Source organism: Coregonus clupeaformis, unplaced genomic scaffold (assembly GCF_020615455.1).
Source record: "Coregonus clupeaformis isolate EN_2021a unplaced genomic scaffold, ASM2061545v1 scaf0352, whole genome shotgun sequence".
Classification (NCBI taxonomy): domain Eukaryota; kingdom Metazoa; phylum Chordata; class Actinopteri; order Salmoniformes; family Salmonidae; genus Coregonus; species Coregonus clupeaformis.
In genome coordinates this window covers 315,101-328,004 of record NW_025533807.1, presented here as the reverse complement: position 1 = coordinate 328,004, position 12,904 = coordinate 315,101, and positions in this window count along the sequence as shown.

Sequence of the window (12,904 nt, the reverse complement as noted above, 5' to 3'; positions counted from 1 at the left end):
ACCCATCTAGCCGTCATCTAAATGTTTGGGTTTAATAGCCCATATAAAAACCCTAAACTATATCACTTTCAATGCATTTACGAGTGAACGGCTTCATAACAGAGAGGTTAGCACTGAGGCCTTGCATTCAAGTCCCCCCGAGTTAGGCCTGCCAATAATCTCACAGTTTCCTCAATATATTAGAATTATATTCATAATACACATATTCCATTGATGTTTTCATTCGCCAACTAACAACTCTGTTGTAATTTAATATTATATAACTCCTATTCTCCACTAAAAAAGCTCCATCAACAACAGGAATTTATCACAACTAAATTGAACTTCATTAATCAACGTTTCAAATCTTTGACATATAACTAAACCTGTTTATTTTTGTATAGCTGTGTCTAAATCCGTGTAATGTGATCAGCTACGGTTTATGTATAGTGCCCCATTGACATTTTCCACCTTTTCTTATGTTACAGCCTGAATTTTAAATTGAGATTTTTGCCTACACACAATTTTGAAATATTTCAAGGAATGGATTAGAAATGAAACGCTGAAATGTCTTGAGTCAATAAGTATTCAACCCCTTTGTAATGGCAAGCCTGAATAAGTTCAGGAGTAAAGATTTGCATAACAAGTCACATGACCAGCTGCATGGACCCTGTCTGCAGTAATACTGGGACTGACTGATCCTTGGCATCCCAATATGACACTTTATATACATCACAGAAGACTGAAATACAACAAAACTCTATCATAGAAACACTGGATTTTCATCGTTTTTCTTTAAAATAATCTTCATTAATTATGAAAAATTGTAAATAACATTCCACCCACCATGAATTGGTCATTAACTGCAGGAAAGGGCAACCATGATTTTGGAATGACTACCTCATCTCTGTACCCCACACAAACAATTATCTGTAAGGTCCCTCAGTCGAGCAATGAATTTCAAGGTCAGATTCAACCACAAAGACCAGAGCAAGGTTTTCCAACGCCCCGCAAAGCAGGGCACCTATTGGTAGATTATTATTATTATTAATTTTTTTAAACAGACATTGAATATCCCTTTGCGCATGGTGAAGTTATTATTTACACTTTGGATGGTGTATCAATACACCCAGTCGCTACAAAAATGCAGGTGTCCTTCCTAACTCAGTTGCCGGAAGGAAGGAAATCGCTCAGGAAATTCACCATGAGGCCAATGGTGACTTTAAAACAGTTACAGAGTTTAATGGCTGTGATAGGAGAAAATTGAGGATGGATCAACAACATTGTAGTTACTCCACAATACTAACCTAAATGACAGAGTGAAAAGAAGGAAGCCTGTACAGGATTAAAAATATTCTAAAACATGAATCCTGTTTGCAATAAGGCACTAAAATAAAACTGCAAAAGATGTGGCAAAGAAATTAACTTCATGTCCTCTATACAAAGCGTTATGTTTGGGGCAAATCAAACACAACACATAACTGAGTACCTCTCTTCATATTGTCAAGCATGGTGTTGGCTGCATCATGTTATGGGTATGCTTGTCATCGACAAGGACTAAGGAGTTTTTTTGGATAAAAAGAAACGGAGTAGAGCTAAGCCAGGCAAAATCCTAGAGGAAAACCTGGTTCAGTCTGCTTTCCACCAGACACTGGGAGATGAATTCACCTTTCAGCAGGACGACAACCTAGAACACAAGGCCAAATATACACTGGAGTTGCTTACCAAGAAGACATTGAATGTACCTGAGTGGCCTAGTTACAGTTTTGACTTAAATCTACTTGAAAATCTATGGCCAGACTTGAAAATGGCTGTCTAGCAATGATCAACAATGAACTTGACAGAGCTTGAAGAATTTCTGTAAGAATAATGTACGAATATTGTACAATACAGGTGTGCAAGGCTCTTAGAGACTTACCCAGAAAGACTCACAGCTGTAATCGCTGCCAAAGGTGATTCTAACATGTATTATGTAAATTTGATATTTCTGTATTTCATTTTCAATAAATGTTCTTTTTTTTTTGATCAGCATGTTTTCATTTTGTCATTATGGGGTAATGTGTGTAGGCGGGTGAGACAGAAAAAAACATTGCAATCCATTTTGAATTCAGGCTGTAACACAACAAAATGTGGAATAAGTCAAGGGGTATGAATACTTTCTGAAGGCTCTGTATGTTCTCTCCACGGACATTGTTCCAGAGAGCCCCGTCCTGAGCCTCTGTGGAGAGAACATCTACCCGTCTACCCATGACCCACTGGGTTGAAGTGTTCGGAAGTGAAACCCTGTGTTACAGCTTTGTCGACAAGGCACCGGATCAAAAGGCAAATCCCCTCTCGACCGCTCCCATTGGTTATATTTAACACACAGACACACTGGTCCTCACTGCTATTTATAAAGGTGTGTTTCTATGGCGTTCAAATCCTTTCTTATTCCACCTTGATAAGCAAATTAAAGAATCACTCTTTCAAATAAAGACATTCCAGTAACTCCATGTTTGTGTGTTTATTCGAGAGTCTTAGATGCTTCCCTGTTGATCCCAAGGTCTTAGGGTCTAACCTGATGATCCCAAGGTCTTAGGGTCTTACCTGTCATGGTGTGTTGATCCCAAGGTCTTAGGGTCTTACCTGTCATGGTGTGTTGATCCCAAGGTCTTAGGGTCTTACCTGTTGATCCCAAGGTCTTAGGGTCTTACCTGTCATGGTGTGTTGATCCCAAGGTCTTAGGGTCTTACCTGTCATGGTGTGTTGATCCCAAGGTCTTAGGGTCTTACCTGTTGATCCCAAGGTCTTAGGGTCTTACCTGTCATGGTGTGTTGATCCCAAGGTCTTAGGGTCTTACCTGTCATGGTGTGTTGATCCCAAGGTCTCAGGGTCTTACCTGTTGATCCCAAGGTCTCAGGGTCTTACCTGTATTAGACTGACACAGCAATCATGAAGCACTCTGTTGCAGCTCGTTGAGGAAGAGCCTCACAAAGTCAGAATAATCACCTTCCAGATAAATATAGGATCTCAGATACCAATTAACAAAGTATAGAACTGTCTGGGACATACCAATTACATAGCAACCACTGAATGGGACAAGTCATTTAAACAAAGGTTTACAAAATTCACACATTTCACAAAGACATCAGTAATATTGGTATTGTAATAACTAACAAAACTTGAAACAGAAAAAAAACCCGGATAAGTTAACGTTAAGATCATTTTAAAATCCTAATTAAGCACCATGCCACTCCAGTTGGAGTTGTGTTTGAGGCCAAGGCTAACGACCATATAAAGCTGCCTGACTAATTATAACTCTACTGAAGGATTGAATGAATAATAACACTAATATGTTACTGCCTCTCAGAGTGGTGAGAGGTGGATGTCCATTGGTCAAGCTGCTGGAAGCCAAACAGCATAGAGACACAAGCAGAGTTGAGCTGACCAATCAACACTCTGCCACTAGCCACACTGGTGCTGCTGCACTGGGCTTTGATATAAAAATAAAAATAAATGCACTGTTGGTTAAGGGCTGTAAGGAAGCATTTCACTGTGATGTCTGCACTTGTTGTATTCGGCGCATGTGACCAATACAATTTGATTTGATTTGATTTGATATCAACATACTGTATGATTGTGTGTGGATGGGGGGGTGGACAGGGGGTGGACGGGGGACGAGTATGATTGTGTGTGGATGGGGGGTGGATAGGGGAGGAGTATGATTGTGTGTGGATGGGGGGAGTATGATTGTGTGTGGATGGGGGTGGACGGGGGAGGAGTATGATTGTGTGTGGATGGGGGGTGGACGGGGGAGGAGTATGATTGTGTGTGGATGGGGGGGTGGACGGGGGAGGAGTATGATTGTGTGTGAATGGGGGGTGGACGGGGGAGGAGTATGATTGTGTGTGGATGGGGGGGTGGACGGGGGAGGAGTATGATTGTGTGTGAATGGGGGGGGGGTGGACGGGGGAGGAGTATGATTGTGTGTGGATGGGGGGTGGACGGGGGGAGGAGTATGATTGTGTGTGAATGGGGGGGGGTGGACGGGGGAGGAGTATGATTGTGTGTGGATGGGGGGGTGGACGGGGGAGGAGTATGATTGTGTGTGAATGGGGGGGTGGGGGGGGGTGGATAAGGTACAAGAGCTCTGATCTACAGCTAAGTCACGTGACCAGGATGTCCTTCACAGGAACTGAGAAGAAGCCTGGGGTGTGTTCGCTAGGGACCAAATGAATTTGTCCAATAGAAACTCTCGTTTTCGTTGCAAAACGTTTTCCCTTTGGAGTCAACGGTTTCCGTTGCGAAACGTTTTGGACTAATGATTACACCCCTGACTTTCTAGAATCTAGACAGAGCGTTGGAATGCTTCTTAACGTTCTAGAATATAGACAGAGCATTGGAATGGTTCCTAATGTTCTAGAATCTAGACAGAGAGTTGGAATGGTTCCTGGGATCGTTTCCTGGCACTAGCCCCTGCCTATCAAGAGCATGTTCAGTTCCCCAAGTTCACTAAATGAAAAATAGTTTGTGAATGTGCGTATGGCTGGGCTGTTTGATATAGTGGAGTCACCAGACAGTTTCCCCACCCAGCCATTTCTGGATTAAGTGCTGTCTGTTAGTCAACATGGTGATTGAGTTTAACCAGAAAAGGAACTCAGGTTGCCCCAAGACATTTTGAATAAATACCTGAATGAGGCTTGGGAATAAACTGTAACGGACATTCGTGCTTGTACTTCTTTTTTTCCTCTTATTTTATGTCCAGTAATGGATATTCTATGTTTTATAAAATAACACCATCTTTACATATTTATCATACATAGTGTTAAACACTCAGAGAACACTCTAGTAAAGCTAGTTCTGAGGTCAACTAACAACACATTCATTTCCTCCAGCACTGAGATCTGAACAGAGACTGTTAAATGTGGCTCTCTGTCTAAGAAGAAAAAATGTCCACTTTGCCAATGCAGGTGCTAAAACCAATTAGTAATTAATTAAAGAGAAGGAAAGGAATGTAATAAATGGCAACCACCTGGACCTGGCAACCAAACTAGGTCTGATTATGATCAATCAGAGGCATGAGCTGAGCCATGGCAATGCTCCCAAACAGCAACTGCGCTACACATCCAGCCAGGCTACCCAGAGCCGTATCTGGCGGAGTGGTTATGTATTGTTGTTGTGAAGAGCAACATTATGACTTCTCTGACTCGTGTCTGTTTGTAATGTTGCCTTTTTTAACTATCTTCTATTTGGATCTTTTTTTTTTGCATTTCAACGTTCCGTTCAATTTACAAGAGAAATCATATCAACATTTCAGCCAAGGTAGAGATTCAGTTGATTATATTTTAAAGTAGCCCATTGTATGGAGTGATATTACGATGTATGAACCAAATAGTCAGTATTGTATAGTATATATCGCCACAAATGTCCTTATATTGCCAAAGAATACAATCTCAGTGGCTAGGTAAATGGAATACAGTTTATCTGTAATGTGGGTAATTTAGCAGAGGGTGAACTCTTATGACAATGTAGTTTATATCATGAATCAAGAACCAATGATAAGGTAATACGGGAGAGTTTTGTTTAGCCTTGGCTCTATACGGTATGTTAGCTCTGTTCACTAATGTGTACTGCTCTGCAGTGGACGGTGTTTCCGACAAGCCAGTCACACGCTGCCATATTTCCAAAACCACGTTGTTGTCACGCCTCCCTTGGGGAAGCCTGGTTCTCCACGAAGCTACCCACAAGTAGTTTGAATGACTAATATACACTGAACAAAAAATATAAGCGCAACATGTAAAGTGTTGGTCCCATGTTTCATGAGCTGAAATAAAAGATCCCAGACATTTTCCATAGGCACAAAAAGCTTATTTCTCTCAAATTTGGTGTACATACAGTGAGGGAAAAAAGTATTTGATCCCCTGCTGATTTTGTACGTTTGCCCACTGACAAAGAAATGATCAGTCTATAATTTTAATGGTAGGTTTATTTGAACAGTGAGACACGCATGTCAAAAATATTATAAATTGATTTGCATGTTCATGAGGGAAATAAGTATTTGACCCCCTCTCAATCAGAAAGATTTCTGGCTCCCAGGTGTCTTTTATACAGGTAACGAGCTGAGATTAGGAACACACTCTTAAAGGGAGTGCTCACAATCTCAGTTTGTTACCTGTATAAAAGACACCTGTCCACAGAAGCAATCAATCAATCAGATTCCAAACTCTCCACCATGGCCAAGACCAAAGAGCTCTCCAAGGATGTCAGGGACAAGATTGTAGACCTACACAAGGCTGGAATGGGCTACAAGACCATCGCCAAGCAGCTTGATGAGAAGGTTACAACAGTTGGTGCGATTATTCGCAAATGGAAGAAACACAAAATAACTGTCAATCTCCCTCGGCCTGGGGCTCCATGCAAGATCTCACCTCGTGGAGTTGCAATGATCATGAGAACGGTGAGGAAGCAGCCCAGAACTACACGGGAGGATCTTGTCAATGATCTCAAGGCAGCTGGGACCATAGTCACCAAGAAAACAATTGGTAACACACTATGCCGTGAAGGACTGAAATCCTGCAGCGCCCGCAAGGTCCCCCTGCTCAAGAAAGCACATATACAGGCCGTGTTTGGAGGAGGAGGAATGCTGCCTATGACCCCAAGAACACCATCCCCACCGTCAACCATGGAGGTGGAAACATTATGCTTTGGGGGTGTTTTTCTGCTAAGGGGACAGGACAACTTCACTGCATCAAAGGGATGATGGACGGGGCCATGTACCGTCAAATCTTGGGTGAGAACCTCCTTCCCTCAGCCAGGGCATTGAAAATGGGTCGTGGATGGGTATTCGAGCATGACAATGACCCAAAACACACGGCCAAGGCAACAAAGGAGTAGCTCAAGAAGAAGCACATTAAGGTCCTGGAGTGGCCTAGCCAGTCTCCAGACCTTAATCCCATAGAAAATCTGTGGAGGGAGCTGAAGGTTTGAGTTGCCAAACGTCAGCCTCGAAACCTTAATGACTTGGAGAAGATCTGCAAAGAGGAGTGGAACAAAATTCCTCCTGAGATGTGTGCAAACCTGGTGGCCAACTACAAGAAACGTCTGACCTCTGTGATTGCCAACAAAGGTTTTGCCACCAAGTACTAAGTCATGTTTTGCAAAGGGGTCAAATACTTATTTCCCTCATTAAAATCCAAATCAATTTATAACATTTTTGACATGCGTTTTTCTGGATTTTTTTGTTGTTATTCTGTCTCTCACTGTTCAAATAAACCTACCATTAAAATTATAGACTGATCATGTCTTTGTCATTGGGCAAACGTACAAAATCAGCAGGGGATCAAATACTATTTTCCCTCTCTGTATTTGTTTACATCCCTTTTAGTGAGTATTGCTCCTTTGTCGAGATAATCCATCCACCTGACAGGTGTGGCATATCAAGAAGCTGATTAAACAGCATGACCATTACACAGGTGCACCTTGTGCTGGAGACAAGAAAGGGCCACTCTAAAATACACAGTTTTGTCACACAGTACTTCCAACCCGCCTCACAACCGCAGACCACGCGTATGGCGTTGTGTGGGCGAGCGGTTTGCTGATGTCAACGTTGTGAACAGAGTGCCCCATGGTGGCGGTGGGGTTATGGTATGGGCAGGCAGGCAGGCAGGCAGGCATATGCTAAGGACAATGAACACAATTGCATTTTATCGATGGCAATTTGAATGCTCAGAAATACCATGACGAGATCCTGAGGCCCATTGTGAGGCCCATTTGTTTAAAGGTATCCGTGGCCAACAGATGCAGATCTGTATTCACATTCATTTGAAATCCATAGATTAGGGCCTAATGAATTTATTTCAATTGACTGATTTCCTCATATGAACTGTAACTCAGTAAAATCTTTTAAATTGTTGCATGTTGCGTTTATATTTTTGTTCAGTATATTTTAAGTCCTTTCTAAGGCCGGCTGTAAAGTGGAAGGTCAATGTTTTAATCTGTCTACAGTATGTATTTAGCTACACATACCACTCTTAATGTTATGACTGTTTATACACTAGACATGTAAGAGCTATGCTGCTATTTAAATTTAAGTCAGCTACCTTATGAGGCATATGAGAGTTGATCCTACCAGGGCTGGTGGGGTCTGAAATATGATTCTTAGCCAGACTCACACCACACAGTTTGTCCACAAGAAATGACAGATGGCACTGACAGAGGATTTGAAAGTCATTTCTCTTCATTTCTCTTCCAAAATACCGTGTCTGTGTCACAGCCTCTGTCAGTCACAACACTATCTGTATTTATGGGCCAGTGTTAAAGTGTAGCCCAACCCAACACATGAATATGGGGAAGTCTAGACAGTCTGATGTCAAAGGTAATAGTAACACAAAGTTGAATACATTGCATCTGTAAGACAGGGGTTTCTACACAGTTGACTTCAATATAAATTTGAGGAATTTGGTGTTAAAATGTCCACTGCTTTGAATCGAGTTGGTGGCAACAACAAGAAGTGGAAGAGGCAAATTATTTCAAGATCTCCGCTTCCTGGTGGGAGGTAGCTAAGCTTTTATTTTTTTTATTTTTTACAGTATTTTGTCATCTGCTTTATAAAGTTTATAAATACTTCATATCCATCATTAAAATCACCTAATGAAATGGATACCAACTCTACAAAGAATCTTATTTCTAAACATCTTCTGTTTTGGCCAAATTGTAGCAAGGCTAGTGAGCTAATTTGCCGCCAGTAGAAGTGGGAAAATACGTCAACAACAACCGAATGACACAAGAGTATAAAACAATGACCGTCTTCTTGTTTGTTCAGCAACGCTGCGATCTGTAGACCTGGAGAGTTGTATCTTGCCTTATTTACCTCAGCCACTCCGACCACACCTGCATGCATCCGCATTTCCTTTCAGATGTCATAGGATGACGCAATGTCAACGGCACATGACAAATTCAAACTGTGGATCTGAGATGGTGGAAAACAAACAGGTATGAATGTTGTTAAAAGTTTTTGAAGTACTGTGGGGGTAAAATAGCCTGTGAGAACAATTAGACAAATAGGCCTAATTGCAGTTGTGGGGGAAACATAAATCTAATTGTTTTCAATTGTGCAACTACAACCAAAATGCTGGGTTTGACTGCTCTAAATGTCCCTGTCTAATTAGGCTGCTGCTACTCAATGGCAATATACCATCTCATAGCTGGCACTATTTAAGCAACGCCTTGTAGTAGGTTACACTCTGTCACCCTGCAGAGAGAGGGAACGGAACATCAACACACTTCAAAGCTTCTCTTTCCTCTGTTCTCTTTAGAAGACACAAACAGGTGTGGCTGGAAGAAAAAAAAAACACTACTGATAGGAGCCCATTTTTCATAAGGCCTCTAGTCCTACTTGGACATATTAGATTGTGTCACTACAACAACAGTTGGCAGAATAATATATTAAAATTTCGCCCAGATTTTAATAAATTAGAGAGTGATGTTTTAGAGACCGTAATCAAATGAACGCAGAACAGTCATGTGAGATATAGGTGTGGTTGCCTGTTGCTATGGACTCCTGCTAGAAGTCAACATGTGCAGTTTGAGGAAATCATTTCCTCATTACAAAGGAAGAAAACTTCCCCTCTTGGTTCAGTGCACAATAATAATGAGGTCAGTGATTATGTTAATTGAAGTCGTTTTCTCTACAACATATCTGTGTGTCTAATTCTAATCTAAGGAGAGAACAAGATACCTTCCCCAAGGGTAGAAAATATGTTTTGTAGCTTTAATGACAATCTGTTAGGATTTGTGGGTTTTTAATTCAACTCAAGCCAAGACCTAAACGTGTCCTTATATAATATAAACCTATTGATCTCTTAAATTATTTGTAATCAATCAATTCGAATGTCCTTAGATTCACCAGGCTACACACAAAAAAATATTATGTAACAGAATTACACGATTTGTTATTTCACAAAATTGCCTATTCAAAAAATATTAGCTCAAAGCTCAAAGAAACATACATTTTAGTTAGGTTACAGTACAATAAATAAACATACATGAGAAATATTTTGTCCAAATTTGATTACGAATATCATAAAAATGAATTGCATGTCATGTAACATACAATAAATGAATGCAAGTAAAATTAAATATTCACATCTGCTATACATATGGTATTTCTAATAGATAACCTTTGGTCCTGCGCATGCTCCTGTATTTCTAATAGATCAACGTTGGTACTGCGCATGCTCCTGTGTCATTATGGGAATGTTCCAATCTAGTGCTTCACCTCCAGATATGACCATCTATTATTCTGATGAGCTGCAATTAACACAGCAGATGTCTACAAGCTGGTCTATCTCTCTCCCTCTCTCTCTCTCTCTCTGTCTCTCTCTCTCTCTCTCTCTCTCTCTCTCTCTCTCTCTCTCTCTCTGTCTCTCTCTCTCTCTCTCTCTCTGTCTCTCTCTCTGTCTCTCTCTCTCTCTCTCTCTCTCTCTCTCTCTCTCTCTCTCTCTCTCTCTCTCTCTCTCTCTCTCTCTCTCTCTCTCTCTCTCTCTCTCTCTCTCTCTCTTATGAAGAGCAAATAAAATACCAACCCTAACGTAATAGGATGTAATTTACAAAACAACCAAGTAGCATTTATGTTTTCTTTCCCTCTACAAATGTAATTAAAAGCGGTTTAGCCTACATGAGATAACTAGTCAAATGTCCTGTGCCATAGAAATGAGAGGTAAAATACCATAGCAAAAAACGCAGGCCTACCGACATAACCTCTGTCTGAAAACAACAAAGATTAACAACTTAAATTGGCGGTCTAATTTGTAGAGTTGAAGCCTGTAGGGGACGGATGATGATGTTTTCCTAGCCCTAAACCACTGCGGCATGGTGTGAACCAACGGCCAAGGGAGAAGGCTACCCCTGGTCTACCCCTGTCGCAAACAACTAATTGGAATGAACCCATTTAGCAACATGTCAGGAAAACGCGACAACATGGACAATGTCAGCGCCTCTACAAATCTTCTGTGGTCTAAACTTAATAGCGTGTCAATGTGCCTGTCCACCACCACTAATGTCTGTCTGGGGTCTCAGACAGCTAGCTGCATGACTCATGGTAGACGACGGTTCTTTATTTAGCTGCTGGGCGATTCGGGCGAATCGCAAGAAAAAGGTAGAACACACATACGATACCGCATGAAGGCGCGAAACGCGCGCTAACACTTATTCCACTTTGGGGTTGGGGCTGGCTGGAGGTGACCAGTCTGTTAAAAGGCATTATGTAAATCATGTTATATTATATAAAGACTTGACTATTGTTTTTTAACTCATGAAAGACCAGTAAAGACCTCTGAATCAGACCGAACATGGTAATTAATTAGCCTACCTCAACTAATTACTCCTTTATCCATATGGGTGCTAATATCTTAGACATTGGTTGCAATTATTTCTAATGACGCATACAATGCTCTCTAATTATAAGTGAAGTCATTCATATAATTTACCTATAGACAGATATAATCCGCACTGCGCAACGCATGACTCAGGCTCCCACGTACAACCTCTTTCAGGCTTTAAACACAGAGGTAGGCTACTAAGACCAGGCTATATACCAACGAGAGAAATGCACTAGGTTTTACATTTTACATTTTAATATTGATCCAAAATGAAAAGTCATAACAAATACTGTAGGCCCTACCTCGAATCACGAACTCAACATATTAATATTAAGAACGTGTGCCTATTTGATACATATATACCAATAATACATTCCAATAACTACTATTCTAATAATTTCCATCACTATGAATATGTCTTTCCATGTTTGTTGACTTTAGCGCGGGAAAATTGGTATCTCCAAGTGAGCTGCTAACAATGCAAATTATTAACTTTTCCCTTATGTGTGTCTTTCCACGGTAGTAATATATCAGAAAAACACAAAAATATCTATTCATACACTTCTGACGCGTTCATTTCAGCTTTACGAGCAGCATGAATTTGGAGTTTGACATACCACCGCGGCACTCAGGGCTCATACCACCGCGGCACTCAGGGCTCATACCACCGCGGCACTCAGGGCTCATACCACCGCGGCACTCAGGGCTCATACCACCGCGGCACTCAGGGCTCATACCACCGCGGCACTCAGGGCTCATACCACCGCGGCACTCAGGGCTCATACCACGGCGGCACTCAGGGCTCATACCACGGCGGCACTCAGGGCTCATACCACCGCGGCACTCAGGGCTCATACCACCGCGGCACTCAGGGCTCATACCACCGCGGCACTCAGGGCTCATACCACGGCGGCACTCAGGGCTCATACCACGGCGGCACTCAGGGCTCATACCACGGCGGCACTCAGGGCTCATACCACGGCGGCACTCAGGGCTCATACCACGGCGGCACTCAGGGCTCATACCACGGCGGCACTCAGGGCTCATACCACCGCGGCACTCAGGGCTCATACCACGGCGGCACTCAGGGCTCATACCACGGCGGCACTCAGGGCTCATACCACCGCGGCACTCAGGGCTCAGGCAGATCAACCTATCAGACTCGAGCAGCCTCGAAGTCAGCCAAAGTGCACGCGCATGTGAATTGAGGAAGAGAGAGAGAAAAAAAAAAGCCCAACTACCTTTAGATTGGAGAAGAGCAGGAACAGCCCTTCTCACATCCATCTCTGCCTAACAGCTAGACGGCAACCCGAGAGGTTCATTGTGGGGTTGATATTAGTCACTGTCCACAGTACGGCTGGGGAATAAGGATCTTTATCTCTGAAAACGGATATAGGGGCCTCGGGAAGGGTACAACACAGTTCAGACATATATAGGGCCATACATAGTTTCGAATAAGGCCCATACACACGAATACAAACAGGTTTGCCCATTATGTAAGGTTTCCTTGAAATGTAATGTAAAAAATAAATAAAAAACAACATCAGTGTCATTTAACCAAGATAGTA